The sequence below is a fragment of the Aptenodytes forsteri genome, unplaced genomic scaffold (genome assembly GCF_000699145.1).
Source record: "Aptenodytes forsteri isolate BGI_AS27 unplaced genomic scaffold, ASM69914v1 Scaffold164, whole genome shotgun sequence".
In the NCBI taxonomy this organism is placed as follows: domain Eukaryota; kingdom Metazoa; phylum Chordata; class Aves; order Sphenisciformes; family Spheniscidae; genus Aptenodytes; species Aptenodytes forsteri.
Window position 1 is genome coordinate 2,913,155 of NW_008795527.1, and position 15,734 is coordinate 2,928,888.

The 15,734-nt window shown below is 37.9% G+C and overlaps 1 long non-coding RNA gene across 2 annotated transcripts; it reads right to left on the reverse strand.

Annotated features, from left to right (window-relative positions):
- Nucleotides 1-6,748: 6,748 nt before the first annotated feature.
- LOC103901204 lies at nt 6,749-15,728 on the reverse strand. Of its 2 annotated transcripts, none has more exons than XR_657720.2 (3): nt 15,520-15,728; nt 10,311-10,346; nt 6,749-7,384 (listed from the first exon to the last, which is right to left on the reverse strand). It is a non-coding gene; the product is annotated as an uncharacterized LOC103901204 (long non-coding RNA). The 2 variants fall into 2 exon arrangements; XR_657719.2 differs by lacking the exon at nt 6,749-7,384 and adding an exon at nt 7,416-8,610.
- Nucleotides 15,729-15,734: the final 6 nt, after the last annotated feature.

A 15,734-nucleotide genomic window follows, 5' to 3' on the forward strand; every position in this document is an offset into this window, starting at 1 on the left:
AACATGTGTATTTTCCTGATGGGCTAACAGGAAAGGCAAGGCATATCTGATGCCGCAGCCTTCTTACCATCCCCCTGGGGTCAGGACGCTGGGTCTTTTGCTGACAGGTCGTCTGTGTTGTGGCCGTTTTCAAAGTGCAGGTCTTTGGCCTTGACATAAACAGAGCAATTCCTTGATTTTTCTGCTGGGAATGGTTTTCTGTGTTAACAAAACAGTCCATTTTTTAACCCACTATTCTGCTGTTCCTGATGCTGCTTGCACGCATTTCCCTTCATACCTCATTCATACCAGCCTTCATTTTTCTGTTACAAATCTCTACAGCTGCTGCAGATATTCCTGATCCCCGTTTATTAGGATTTATAATCTCTCTAAAACATATCATTTAATACCAGAGTCTTTGACAGCACGCAGATGAATGCTCTGTTGAAATGTAAACAAAGCTTGTAAATGTTAAGGTATCATACTCAGTGAAAGAAAACTCTAAGATCTAGGGGGGGCTCCCTCCCCTATGTCTGCTGAAGCACAGACTTACTAAAACGCTGAAGTACGTGCAAAATAATTAAAACACTGAGGTGGCCAATATGAACAGCTTGAAAAATAACAAAATTATGCCTGCCAAAATAGTAAATGGAAAACTGACAGTGTCTATTTCCCGTGTCATGTGCTGGAGGGTTTGAACGCACCGCTCCCACTGGTGTCGTGAAGTCACTGCTCTGAAGTTACTGTTAGTGGGAGAAAAGCAAACCATTCATGGTTTAGTATCTTCTCGCTTGTGCCCAGCAATGGAAGTTATATGTTATTGCTGACAGGAGGTGAAATCCTGACTTTACCTTAAACCTTGAAGCTGAGGTTTGCTAGTCCTCATCAGTGCTGGGTATGGAGTCAAGAGGGGCGAGTCTGCCTTCCGCAGCCAGTGTTAGAGCATGCTACTACGTGACAGCATTAGACACTTTGAAATGTAGGATAGCACAGCAAAGTCACTAATTAGTCTTTTGCAGCTAGTTATTAAAACCAACGTTGATCAACTGAAAACTGACCAGTAGGAGCCTGCACGCTCCTGGCTTTTAGCCCTATTTTAGCTACTCGCTATTACATGGAAGCAGAATCTTAAAATCCGTTCTCTAAGTAACCTTGTTCTTCTTCCTGTAACTGGATTAATTTGTGACACTGGGGCCAAGATGTGTTTCCTATGTCGGTGACTTGCGACACAGATATGGTTAAACAGGATAGCCTGAAAACTCCAGCTGCCTTAAGGGGAGAAAAAGATTGCAAATGCACGATGCAATACCTTAAAGAGAACAAAACTTCACCGATCTAAGTTTACTCCACGGATTCTAATGCAGAGTAGTATCTTCTTGGGACAGGTATTTGGACACCCCGGAGGACTGCAAGCTGCAAGGCTGGATTTATCCAAGTTGGAGATAAATCAAATTTTGCACAAGCTAGAATTGGTGTTTTTTTTCTCATGCTGAGATCCAATTAAAAATGGAAGTTAAATGTGGTTAAGATCCCACCGAAGAATGTAGTAAGAGATACCACACACTGTCCTATGCACAATCTTAATGCAGAGTCCTTCTCGACCAAGCATGCAATCATACAGCCGTGGTCCTTGACTATTTTTGTCACCACACACTTTCCGCCTTTTTCAAAGTTTGGACTGGACTCTGCTATAGCGTTCACCACAACTGTAAGGTAAAGTGAGTGAAAACCTTTTTTTTTTTCCATTTGTTGTGGAAACTGGAATCAGAAAATTCAGGAGGACTATCTGTTGTGCCTCTACCACGGAACTCCTATGTATCAACATAATCACTCCAGTCAAAATGTTCCTAATTTTCTAATGTCAAATATTTGCACATGTGGTTCCAGGTAGCTGAAGCATTGAGTACTTCCAAGCTGCAGCTGAGGTTCTCTGTATGTGTATATACATACACACACACACACACACACACGTATAAACATATATACTCAGTAACGGTGTTGGTACTGATATCCAAGCTGGCTCATTTTAAATTAATTCTGATAAACCTACAGTTCTGTACTGTATATGTACATTTATATACATATAATGCATGCATAAGTGTCTACACACATGCAAATACATATGTGTGTGTGAGCTGCAGGTTTTTCAGAATTAACTTAAGACAAGCTAGTTTGGACACCAATACCATTCCTGCGGCAAGCACAACCTTCCCTGTGAGATATAAACCAGCTTCGTGATGGCAGGGACACTGCAGCTTGCCAGGTAGCTGGTGAGAAATGTTTGTGCCTGAACGTTTTTTCAGCCTTCAAAAGTGCTGGTTACTCTGCAAATGCTGAAGCCTTCCTCTATCAATTGGGCCTTACGCCTTACTGAGTAGGAAGAATACAACCTTATCAGAAAGCTGATTAAACGCGTTAACGTTTAGGACTCCTACGTTGCAGTAAGATCCCCCTAAAATGACCATGGAGAAATAATTTTGTTCAGTGCACTTAAAGTGAAACAAACAGTAGTTTAGAAAATGCATCGTAACCACTGGTTTATTATACAGAGAACTCTGCAAGTACTAAATTTACTATAAAAGCATACAGCATACCAGAGAAGCAGAACGAAAAAACCCAAAAAACCCCCCAGTGTGAACAAGGTTAAGAAGCATTTGTGCAAATGGATGTATTCCTGGCTTGGAGCCAGCTGGGGAGAAAAAGAAATTGCTATACATAGATTCCCAGAAGGTGTAACAGAAGCTGCAGCAGACTCTTGGAGGCTGAAGTATGTCAAGAATGAGATTAGCGATTAGTCGTTTCAGACAACTTAAGCGGAGTCTGCTCACAGGTAGTAGACTCCACAAAACTCTAAACATGGAAGCAATCGTCGGTGTTTTTCTGCTACTTGTGACAGCAAAGTATAAACATGCTTAATTTACTAAAAGGGAGAAGGACACTTCAGCACCCATTTAAAGGTCCTGGCAACTTGACAGCAGCAGGCTTTAATTTCCGTAGATGTAGAAGTATCTTTTCACTGTCATTAAAACTCCCACCTCTGAAAGTACATTACCAGAGTAACTGATTTTGATCAAATACGATTGTACAAGCTTTATACATGGCATATTCAAATCGCTTTCATTTTTTTTTAATCCAAAATGAAGTATACTTTGCCAATAAAATACTATTTCATTTTTTGTCACAGGCACACAACAACGTCATGTTCTTTATTCAGACAGTACACATCTATCCATTTGTTCCCACGTAAAGAAATACAGCAACAGGTTTTTGGTCAATCTGCCTATAGCAACAGCTGCTGCTCTAAGACAGTTACTTTACATTTTCTGCGACTCCCTCCGTAACTGAGTTGGGCCTGCTCAGCAGAACAAACACAACTGTACACAACAATGACGTACTTCTGAGGTAGTAATATCTTAACTGCTCTTAAAGCATTAATTTTTTGAACATTTCACATATGTATTACAAATAAAAGGGAAAGTTGGGTACAAACAAAAGAGAATATACACCACCTAGGATCAGTGTAAGACAAGATCATCGCGGAGGTAGAGCTGTAAACCTGTGAAGCTTACAGCAGGAAAAACTTGCCGTGCCCCCAAAAGCTCAGGCTTATTTCCCCTTAATAATGGTTAACGGTTTTAACTGAAAGACGTAATCAGTTACACAGGTTAACAACAACAAGGCAAAACTCTCCTTTAACTCCATGCATTGAGCGGATATAACTGGTGCGGTGGAACTCTCATTTTCCCCCATATTCAGGATATCTTTAACGTTAATTTTCATACACGCCTTATTTTACATAATTGCTTTATCAACACTTTTTCTATTTATACACGATTGTTATGTTTATAGCTTACAAGTTGTCTGTCAAAAACCCTTCAATTCAAGAGTGTAGAGTGGATTTATCTGTGGTGTTGATATAAAGGGAATTTTACCACGGCAAGTTTTGTTTTTTACCATGGAGCAAAAGGTAAAAAAAGCCACCCAACAGCTGGGAAGATGGGCTTAGATTTATCTGGGGGGCAGATGGATGTTGTCCTTCCCATGAACCCACACCTTTGCTCTCTTGCTGGAGAATGTGCTAGCTCTTCCAGTATATTGCACTTCTGCACTGAGAATGAAGAACATGTTAGCACTGTTGCAAGAGACTGAGAAAGGGGATTAAACAAGAGAGCTAAAGCCTCCTCACACTGAAATACAGCAAATCTAAAAAATTCTGGAAGGCATTGGTGCTACACTGGAATTAAGGTTTAATTTTAGACTCAAAATATGGCATATTATATGTATTTTTCCCTAAATCATAGCATTTGCCACTGAAATACAGCAAATCTAAAAAATTCTGGAAGGCATTGGTGCTACACTGGAATTAAGGTTTAATTTTAGACTCAAAATATGGCATATTATATGTGTCCTTCCCCAAATCATAGCATTTGCCCTGGGAGTATGAAGCTGTTTTTTTTTAAATTTATAGGTAGCAATTTATAATTAGGGATGAATTAAAGAAGTTTGACACTGGGAACCACATTTCTCAAAGCAGCAGTTTTAGTTAATTGAATTGTTACCTTTCTTGCTTCTTCTTGAGCTAAGGGATACAGTGGTTTACAATAAAATTAGTCTGTAAATAAATGCCTTCAATCAGTGGTTATTTTGAGAAGAGGAGAGCTTACCTTCTGCAGAAGAGAAAATTACTCTTTCCCCTTTTGAGATAATTGCATTTTCAGGCCTCTCTGAGTTCTGGAAAGTGATGACTATTTGGAGACGTCAGCTCTTTGTGAGGTGTAAAATTACAAAGTACAAGGAGAAACCATCAAGAATCTTAAAGGAATTCAAAGTGGACTCTTTTGTAATCTATTCTTACAAACCTTCACACAGTACTTAGAAAATCTTGAATACAGAGTTGAAAAGTCAGTAAGAGGCTATCGTAAAGGTTGTCTGAAAGCCCTCCCTGCACACCTCTCTCTGGACTTACTTCTTCGAAGGTTAACCTGAAATTCATTGCTTGAATTTACAGTAATAAGTTTTGGAATAATTCCCTCATTGTTTTAATTTACTTTAAATCACCGCCAGATATCTCTGACTCCTATTTTAACACGATTTGTCAGGAAATACACCAAAAATTAATAACACAGTAATAGGTTACACAGTATTTGAGTCCAAACTGTAAGTGCCCACTCATTCACATTCTAATTTATAATTTTCAGTGCGGTCCTTTTCATGGGAGTCATATGAGCCAATGACTAATTCCCACTATCAACAAATGTCTACTGCAAATTAGCAGTAAGAAAAAAAAGGAAAAAATGCATTGTGCCGTGTGCTCATTCAGTCTACAGATGGAGTTTTCAATATGCAGCACCAAATGTTCTGTGGTATTATCTTATACAAGTCTTAGGAATGGCAAGCTTTGTAACAGCATGCCTCCAGTCTTCCTAGAAACAGAAAGAACAGTTTACACTAAGGCTTATAGACAAAAAACATGAGCGTATTTTTATAATTTAAAAAGCTGTTACAATGGATAATGACCTCCTAAGCATATAAAGAAAATGGAACAGATAGTCACACTAATCCCACGAATGCTACTGACCACAGGTACAGTAAATAGGGTGGGCTTGGTGAGCCAATGGGAAGCCTGCTGTAGCACTCATAATTTGAAACCCTTGTAATTAAAGATGAAGGGAAGGGGGGAACAGTCTATTAGCATCTTAATCCTTCACCTGTATGCAAACTGACTTTTTAACCATACATTTCCTAGTGCTGAGATTGGAATGGCTTTAAAGGTCTACATAGAAAGGCTCTTCATTCCTTGGAAAGAGTACAACCTAATGTAAAGAATGACAAATATACATAAAAATGCAGAGTACTTGTTTTAATAATAAAATACTATTCTTAAAGCAGATCTTTAGCCATCTGATCTGATCGCCACCCATCTTCTTGAGGAGAATATTCTTCTCAAGAGCTACAACCTGCCTTTCAGGTTACCTGCCTATTTCGTTAGTGTAAGCTCCTCAGCCTCAGCAATTTGGGCTGCTAGCAATCATTTCCATAATGTTTGCAGGAGTTAGACATGTCATAGTTTATTTGTGCAAAAGATATGCTTGAGCACTGGACTAGATGTCAGAAATCTGGATTTTGTTCTTGCTTCTGTAGGTGACCTAGATGGGTAACTTGCAAGGCTACCACTCTATTCCTCAGTTTCTTCATCTGTAAAATGGGGATAACGATATTCACTAGCTTTTAAAAACCATTTTAAGATATACATGGTTAATTATTAAGCAGAGTGGATTCTCCCTGTGACTAACACACAGCTGCTAATACACTGACTTATCCACTTTCATATCAGCATCTTTATTTAAACATTCGCTATTCTTACTGCGACATAGCAAAACACTCATTTTGTCAAATAGCAATTGTAAAGAAGCTTTTATCCAGCACAAGTGTAATTAGAATAGTAGAGAAGTGATGAGATTGTCATCAGCTTTGAGCTCGAGGGACTATCTGGTATTTTAAATTCAAGTAACTGAAGTAGCAAAAATAGTTTCCGATTCAAGTCTGCCCTCCACTGGCTTTAATGAAACACTGCTAATACATTTTGGATCAATGGTCAAAAATAGTCCGATTCAAGTCTGCCCTCCACTGGCTTTAATGAAACACTGCTAATAAATTTTGGATCAATGGTGTCTTTTTATAATCTAGGCTCCCTGGCAGATTCCTGTTCTTTGTTCTTGCAAAAGCCCACCAGTTTTTATAAAGTCCCATCTAGGCTCCCTGGCAGATTCCTGTTCTTCACGTTTGCAAAAGCCCACCAGCGTATCATTCATTTCAGTTGCTGGAACTAATACACAACATGGGAAGTAACATTCTGCACATGGTTTTAAAGACATTTAATAGACAAACTACAGAAAAATATTTTGCTATGATACAATTAACAATTCTAATATATAGTGCTATATGTACCAGTCAAGTACTACTGCCCTAAAAGAGATTAGTATCAGTCTAGTCTAGTACTCTGTCACTAGAAGCAGTCTTTCTCCCTAAAACATGAAAGGAAAGAACAACTTCTATTACTGTGTTTATTTTAGAGAGAACTTTCCATCACAAATCCCACACGCAATTAACTCATCTCTTAACTCAGGAGGACTCATTTTCCTTTCTATATTTAAAGTAGAAAGGTAACGGGGGCGGGGGGGAAGCTATCTTAGTTATACTTACATAGATTCATCTTACTTACTCACATAGATTCATCTAGCATGATTTCAACCCCAAGGTGACATTTGTGTCTGGAATGCAAAATCTGTACCATTATGCACTGGAGGATGTGATCAAGCTGGAAAGCCTCTGCTTCATTTATCTTGTCATCTTCATGCTTCGTTACACTTAACAGCATCTAATTTCTTGTGACTGCTACCTAAACCTAAAATAAAGGAGTAAAATGTGGTTTCTTCAGATGCGTACTTAATATACACTTGGAAAAAAGGGAAAGAATAAAAGTATTACGGAAATGTCATTTTACTTGGACCTTTCAAATGCTTGAAAATTAGGGTCAGATTCATAGCTTGTGCCAAGTGTGCCTAACAGACTTTACAAAGCAGAACATAAGGAACTTTCAGAAGTTTCTTGAACATCCTCTGCATCTGCTAAAATTCTTGCTGAAATGGCTATCATTCAAAATAAAACCTTTCGGAGTCCATGTAACATTTTACAGGAAGAGGTGAAAGGCACACAACTAATCTGTCCTTACTGTTTTGTGTTGGGGTTTTTTTTTTTCCCCTTTAGGTAGGAAGCTATGCAAAAATCTACAGAGATCTCATTAATCACTCCACCATCTACTGTTACAAATCACCCTCTTAAACCGGAGTCCAAAAAAATGGTATCTAAAATGACTGCCATTCTGCACTTCTAGGAGATTACTGTTTGAGCTTTTTAATAATCCTAACTGAAAAGCTGCAGCATTGCCACACTGAAACACCGATAGTTATTTTCCTGTAAGGTCATTGTGTTCAATGTGTTAGTGGAAAGAGTCTAAGATGAATTTACAGCTACATGACTTAGGCTGTCAATATATAGAGAGGATACACTTGCGTGTCTACTTCACAATATTTTAAAATTAATAAAATCTAAAAATGTTTGTCTGGGCTACGTATGGCATATGATTATGCTAAAATAGACGAAGTCGGGACAGAAATTATGTATGAAAGGCAAAAGGGACAGCATTTTAAGAGATTAAGTTTTATTTTAATAGAAGAGTAAAAACTTCATTAACCATGAGTTGCGCTTCCTTTAATCCTGATAGCACTACACAAGACTTGCAAAGGAAGAAGAGAGTTTTCCTTGATCACCTTCTGGTATCTATGAAAGGCCCTAATTACTCCTTATTATAATACTAAATTACTGACTCTAATCTTCCACGTGCTGAGGATCTCAAAGAATTTTCCATGAAATCTGAACTACTGAAATGAGAAAAGTAAGACTGACATAAATGCTGATACTTTCGGCAATACTGGTTCGACTTCAAGTTCTGAAAGGCAGTTCTTTCTGGAGTGTCCCCTTCAGTAGGAAGCTCATGCAACACATTCTGATGGAGCTTGGCAAGAGGAGGTGTGAACTGCTCCTCGCCTTGTTGGTCACGGGTAAGCCATGCTGAACCAGGAATATGACAAAAGGTTTGTCCTTAAGTTTCTGAAGTGAATTCACCCAAAGTGAACAATCAAGATAAATTAATACCTACATTCAGTTTATCTAACTAATTTGTTTGACATTTAGATATACTGAGAAAGATTCAGTTTATACATATACATGACACATTTACTTTGTTGACTGGGTAATCTTATCCACGATCTGGAAATCTACGTATTTTTACCTTTCCTGTTATGCTCTGAACTCTGTAATTTGCATTACATGTTGTTAAAAACTATTATAATGACAACACTAAAACCTAGACTATCTTTGAAGTAAGAATAAAAGCTATGCCTTAAATTCTATTTAAATTAAAGCTATGCTAAATTCAAATTTAATTTATACTTAAAAAAAACCAAATTAATTTTAACAAACACCCTTCCTGTTTTGGAGGCGCCAAAGGAAAAGGATACTTGGGGATATAAACAGTAACTGAAACTATGTACTTTTTTTTAACAGTGACTTAAGATAAAAACCAGAACAAACTCACACTCTAGCAAAAAACCCACACAGACCTATTCCACATCCACCTGGCATATTTCAACTCAGAGGTTCTTCTCTTTGCTTTACTACTTGTTTTCTCTTTGCTTATAACCAGGAGATAATTAGTAGCTTCTTGTTGTTGTTGTTGTATACATTTATCTTGTAAAATCTGAAAGAGTGCATCCAAAACCACTATTGTAAATCAGTGAAGCAAATGCTGTGCATCAGTTGCTTACGATTTTCAAATATTTCATTGTCAGAAAAAGTTGTTTCAGCAGCATGTTTAATTTTTGTAGATGGATGCTAAGGAATGACCATTACAACAAATGTTCACTGAAGAGAGGAAGCAGAATGTGACTTTTAATTACAATTCTTATTTTTCAAATGCTCCAATTCCATGTTCTGTATCAAAGAGAAATATTTCATTTTCATGTGCAATGCTGCCAACTGATTGCAAAGACTTACATTCTCAGTTTCATGATTGCCTCACCTTAATACAATGTACTAAGGTCAGAACTGGTATAAAACCAAGTATACTGAGGCAAAGACTGTTTTGGAAATCAGAATATATTCACTGTTTTCCTCATCTTGTTTCAATCATAGTAAAAATTTGCCTAAAACAAGCATCTTTTAAGTCCTTTAAAATCTTTACAGATGTGTGCTGTTATAACAACAGCAACAAAAATCTAGTTGAGATCTGTTGACAAATGAAAGGTTTACATTCAAATATCTTTAGAGGAAAATCCTCCTAGAGCTACTGAAACCTTCACTGCTCAGATGCTTTTAAAAAAAAAGCTTAATTTAAAAACAAAGAACAAGTAAATATGGGTATTAGTTTTGGCCTCAGAAAATCCTTTAATCCATCAGATTTTTGCGTATCACTGAAAGTATGCAAGGAATCAGATTATTGTTTTCATCCTCGGCCAAGTACTGCAATCATAAAAACATGCATTTAAGAACTGTTGTGTTTTTAGAGGAACTACCTATGGTAAAAGGTAGTAGTGTCTTTAAATGTAACACTTCATTTTCATTATTAAATGAAGATGGGGAGAATGGGAAAGTAAAATTTCAAACAACAGTAAAGTTGTGCAGCAGGTAGTATTCCATTTTCAAGCACAACAGCAGTTCTTCTCAAAGGTCTCTGAAAGCATTTGATGAGGTTCTGTTGAATGCTGTCTCACCTCAGGCTGCTGTTTCTCCTTCACTGGCCTCAGGAGCTGTAATGAAAAATAACGAAATTATTACTGTGTTTGCGCTCAACTCCATATTACCACTCAGTTTTGTTTTATTTTTAAATAAATAAATTGTATAGTTATTGTGTTGAATATAGAAAATTACAACACTTTGCTTGTTCCTACCACTCTGACCATTCTACTAATTTTCTAGATAGGCATCTGACAATAACACTTTTCTTGGAAATATCCCATATCAGACAGTGACCAGAGTATAGCCAACGAGTATCACACAGAAATTCATATGAAAGAGATTCTAGTCTGGACAGAAATTTTTTATATGCATTACTGCTCTGTATTCCCAGTATGTTTTGAAAAGATGCTAAATGCAAAAACTCAAACATATTCACCCCCAAGTAATCTAGCTCTTAACAGTCAAGAAAAAGACATTTTAGAATTCTGACATTTCCCAAATGACATAATCGGACAGTCTTAGTCTTCTTTATTTGGACTGTAGTGCTTTCCATTTCTGTTTGTCTCTTTGTGAAATGACAAGGAACGTTTCCCAGACCAGCAGTACTGCAGAGTAGCTGGGATGTATTAGACTAAATGAATGGAAATACTAAAATGGAATGAAAGAAAAGGACCATCATTACTACGGCACAGTAAAAATAGAAAGTTTAATCATAATAATAAAGTGAAATAGAATATCTAGTCATAATATACTACCTTTTTTACTGACATTGTAAAGATTCAGCCTATAATGGAAATCTCTCTTGCTTATGTTCCTGTATTATTTATACTGATTTACAGTATAAATTTCAAGTATGAAATATCCACCGTAGTACCTTTGAAATGTAAGTTCCTCCTAAACAGAGTCAAACTCAAACTTTGTTCCCAAGCAGATGAATTTAATGCAGTTTCTTGACAGTAAATTGAAGGGGAAATCTCAAAAGTGAGAGCAGTAAGTACGTAACGGAGGTCTGCAGGGATTTCCTATGTAGAGTTTACAGTGATTTTTCACAAACTTTAATACATCACTTCACTTCGTCTCCTTCTTCAGCCTTCTGAGTTGCATGCACTGTTGCATGGCTTTATTTTGTGGTGTGTTGAGATAAAGCTTTAGAGGTCTGGAGCTCTTCAACCTGAAATGTACTCTTTGCACCAAAAAACAAAGACAAGCTAAAGCCATCAGACCGAGTGATATTATTTCCTTGAACCAGAGGCTGACGTTTAAGTGATTCAGTCATGTCTGTAAGAATCTCAATTCTCTCCTTTACCCATAAAAATGGAAACATCTGGCCGGTTTACAATGAGTGTTAGTGGTATTTATTTGCTATGAAAACACAGCACTTGTGGAATTACTGCTAATCAAGTTAATAAAACAGTAAGGATTCACATTCTTCTTGTCCCAGTTAAAACCTCTGCAATTTTATTTCTGATTTTATTGTTGTTGCTGATCACACGAACTATGAGGCAAAAGAAATTCAAAGAGGTTTTTTGTAACAAAAAACTTTCCACACATACAGTATTACTAATTTTCTTTTGTCACTCCAGCAATTGGGGCTCCTGCTTTTCTTATTTAATGGATATACCATTCCAAGTGTTTTTGTCTTCATTATCAGCCATAAGAAGAAAAAAAAAAAAGTAAACCCAATATCCTTCATGGAAGTGTTACCACAATAAATTATAAACCTGAACTAGTACCCACAGCACACCCACGACATCCTACTTCTGCCTTCTCCAGGCAAAGCCGCCTCCATCAATTTCTTACAGTACCCATTCCTTTGGGTATTACTTCTTCTCCCTTCAAAACAGCTCATGGTGTCATGCCCAATCACAGGCATCTTTGGTTTCGGGGGCCAATTTTCAATATTTCAATTATTTGAATAGTGCTGTCCCACCAGCTTGAACTTGCAGGGAAGATGACTGATGCTCTCTTTTACCCTTTGGTTGAATCATTAGCTCACCAAAGGACTGCTGAGCTCTTAGACCCTCTAACAACCTAGGTGCAACAGGAGCCAAATAAAGGCACGGAAAACTCCTGGAGTCAGTATAAACCTTTACTGCTGGCATGCTCTGTTTTTTTTGTGTTGTTTGGGGTTTTGGTTTTTTGTGTGTTTGTGTTGTTGGGGGGGTGTTGGGTTTTGGTTGTTTTTTTTTTTTACTGCAGATATGATACTTTGGACAGTATGAGGCTATGGATGTGTGTTATGATGGAAGATGTGCTGTTCTCCAGCCACTTTTCTTAGTTTACAGATAGCCTTTCCCAGCTTCAGTCTGTAACACTATCTAAATTTAGACCATTAGCCATACAGAATCGACTTTGTTTTATTTGCATATAAAACACATGCACTTGTGCTCTTCTAGGCCCCAGCACCGACTTTGTTTGCAAGAGAACTGTGGCACAGAAATACTAACTTTCTTGCTATTCATTTCCTGGCTTCTATGGTTAAATACAGGAAATAACCTACAAGCTTTTAGTCAAACATTAGCATTAGCAGACATGCGAAATGAGAGTTATCAAGGAAAGTTTCTGTGCTCTGAAAATTATTCCTTGACTTGTTGTGTGAAGAAGAGAAGCAGCTGGTACACGTGGTGCATTTTCGTGAATAACCTTTCTCAAGAACATCCAAAATAAGAGTATACGGTATCATAAGTGACATTGTTAAACCAATTTATACTCAAAGGAGACAGAGCTGTTTAACCATTTTGATCAGTTGTTTAGTACATTTAAAATTCTGAATCCCACTTACACTAAAATTACAAGAAGTTTAAGGAAAATACCTTTTGAATTTAGTTCCAATACAGTGGGTCACATTTTATTGTAATATTTTGTAAGAGATTATTAACAAGCTGTGTGCTGCAATGAACAGTTGGTTTTGACGTTTAGAAAGAACAAGCTGTAACAGTAACTACATTGTGGAAACAGATGTGATTTGGTCTCATCTACAGAGGAAAATCAATTTAATACAAACTGCTGAAAAACAGGTTCCAGCAGCGACCGCTTCTCTTCCTTTGCAGTGGTCAGAAAAGAAGGTTCATTGGTTTGAGTGTTTTCTCTTTTGAGTATGACAAGCCATTACTGACAAATGAATGTGCCTCTTGCACTACACTCGTTCAGAAGAATAGTAAATTTGTTATTTTGAATGTTTGTACAATTCTACTCCTGAGTACTAGTTTGAAAAGTTTGACAACAGTGATATACCAGAAAAATTGAAAGGTAATGCAAACCTATGGATAGAAAGACTTGTCACCTCAATTTCAAGTTAGAATTCCTAGCTCGAATAGAAGACTATACCTAAAATAATTTAACAAGTTATATAGTACTCAATTTCAGGAGCAGAAATAACAGCAATCCACTGATGTACAAGTACCAGGCCAGATATGACAAAGTAGGAATATGTGACCACATCGGTAAGTACAAACTCACCTTCAATACCAACCAGAAAAAAGCAAAAGACAAACAGCACTTCAGAGGCAGCTCTGTCTTTTATGGATGAATTATTTGTACTACTAGTTGCCTAAGACTGCCACAGAAAAGTCTTCATTAGTATGTTCCATAAATTCTGGATCTGCTACTTAAAGTGTTCCATTAATCTGGATTGCATTTTGAAGCAACATCTTGGTTGCTAAACAATGAACTGGAAAAAGCCATACCTGCAAGATGATACTGGGAACGCTTCATTTTTTAAAGAGAAATTAAGATATCTAGCTAGTATTTTTCTAACTATCCCAGCAGCTTACCCGCTGCAGAAAGAGTGGGATAAGCTGAAATTGTTTGAAAACTTCATCAAGCAAAACTAACTCTTACAAGGTCACTTGACACAACATATACTTCCATTATTACGTGACATTATTTGGAGCACATTTTGTTGCCCCTCATGGCTGAGAATGTATAAATAACATATGACATATGAGCACGTCATATGCCATGAAGGCATATTCTTTTGGGGAAGGTGTAGGCTCACAGTCCAAGCTTCATACTGATGTTCATCTGCTGATGAACTACAGCACTGGTGCCTAACCTTTCTTTAGGGATAAGCTATTCAGTTTATAAAGAAGCCACTCACGAACTCTAAGCCTCAGCTTTGCTTGTTAGCTATCATTAAATGTGTCAGTCACATGACTAGAAATGCTGATGTATCCCATCAACACGTTTAATGCATACGAAAGCACAGTGCATATGGACTGGTTTACATGAGGACAGGCTGTTTGTACATTCTGTAACATGACAGCACATTTGTGCCACCACATCACCAAAATACTCTTTTATCCCCCACATTTTGATTATTGGTAGACTGTGGCAAAAGCAAGGAGCAAGCTATAAGCTCATATTTTGATCATCTCTGAATGGCAGAGCACGCATCCACACATTGGAAGAGGAAATGAGATATTTTTATAAGTGATATTTATTATAGCCCTGGATTCTTTCTTGCATCTAAAAGCGCTGACCTTTTGTTATTCTTAATGCGACAAAATGGCTACAGAACTTCAAGTAATTGCCTTAGGCAAACCAATACATAACATGCAGAACTTGTTCTGTGCAACAACTGTGTCTGGTAAGTAAATCATGATTATGAACAAAACTGAGTAGATTTCTGTACTGTCACAAGGAGTGATTGCTTTTTTCAGAGTTTCCATACGCAATTAAATTCCCTCCAAACTATGACAGGAGTTTGATATAGTTAGCAGACATGATCTAGACTGCCAATGTTAAATAATACTGCAGCCACAGCCGTTGTACTAGGAACCTGAAGACCTGGATCTGGCATTGCAGCAAAAGGCAGCAGACTACCTGAGAAAGAATGAAAACGTAGTACAGACATGACATAACTGGCTGAGTCAATGGCACAGATACCATGCAGCAAGATGTCTCACAAGTAGTGGCGTCGAACAGACAATACCTTGGTGGTTAGGGCACCGCAAGGGGTTCTTGCAGAGACCACTCATTTATTAGTTAGAAAAGAAAGTGCCTCAGTACTTATCCGGGCTCTCATTTTGTAAGGACAACAAGCCCTAAGCGCTGCATTGGCATTTTTTAGATATGAGGTCTAAAACCAGAACGCCTCTCCCCATATTTCTAGTCAAGCTTTCACTCCCAGAACTCCGCGTTTCCACAGACTGAGCACATCGTACAGTCTGGTATCAGATGGAGGCAATTCCAATTTCACCCAGAAACATTTTTCTTGTCACTCCATCTCTACCTTTCACTTACCAAAAGGCAATTCCTAGCCTCCAGAGGCGGCGTGCAAAGCGTGCGCATACCTTCAGAGCTCCGGGAAAAAACAAATAAATAAATACAGGACGTAGAGGCAGATGAAGAAGGCCCACAGCTTTGTAGCCCACTCACCCTCCGACAAACACCCCGATCCTCGCGGGCTGCCCTTGGTCCGTCACCCGTGACTTGCCAGGCCGACACGACGCCGCGGG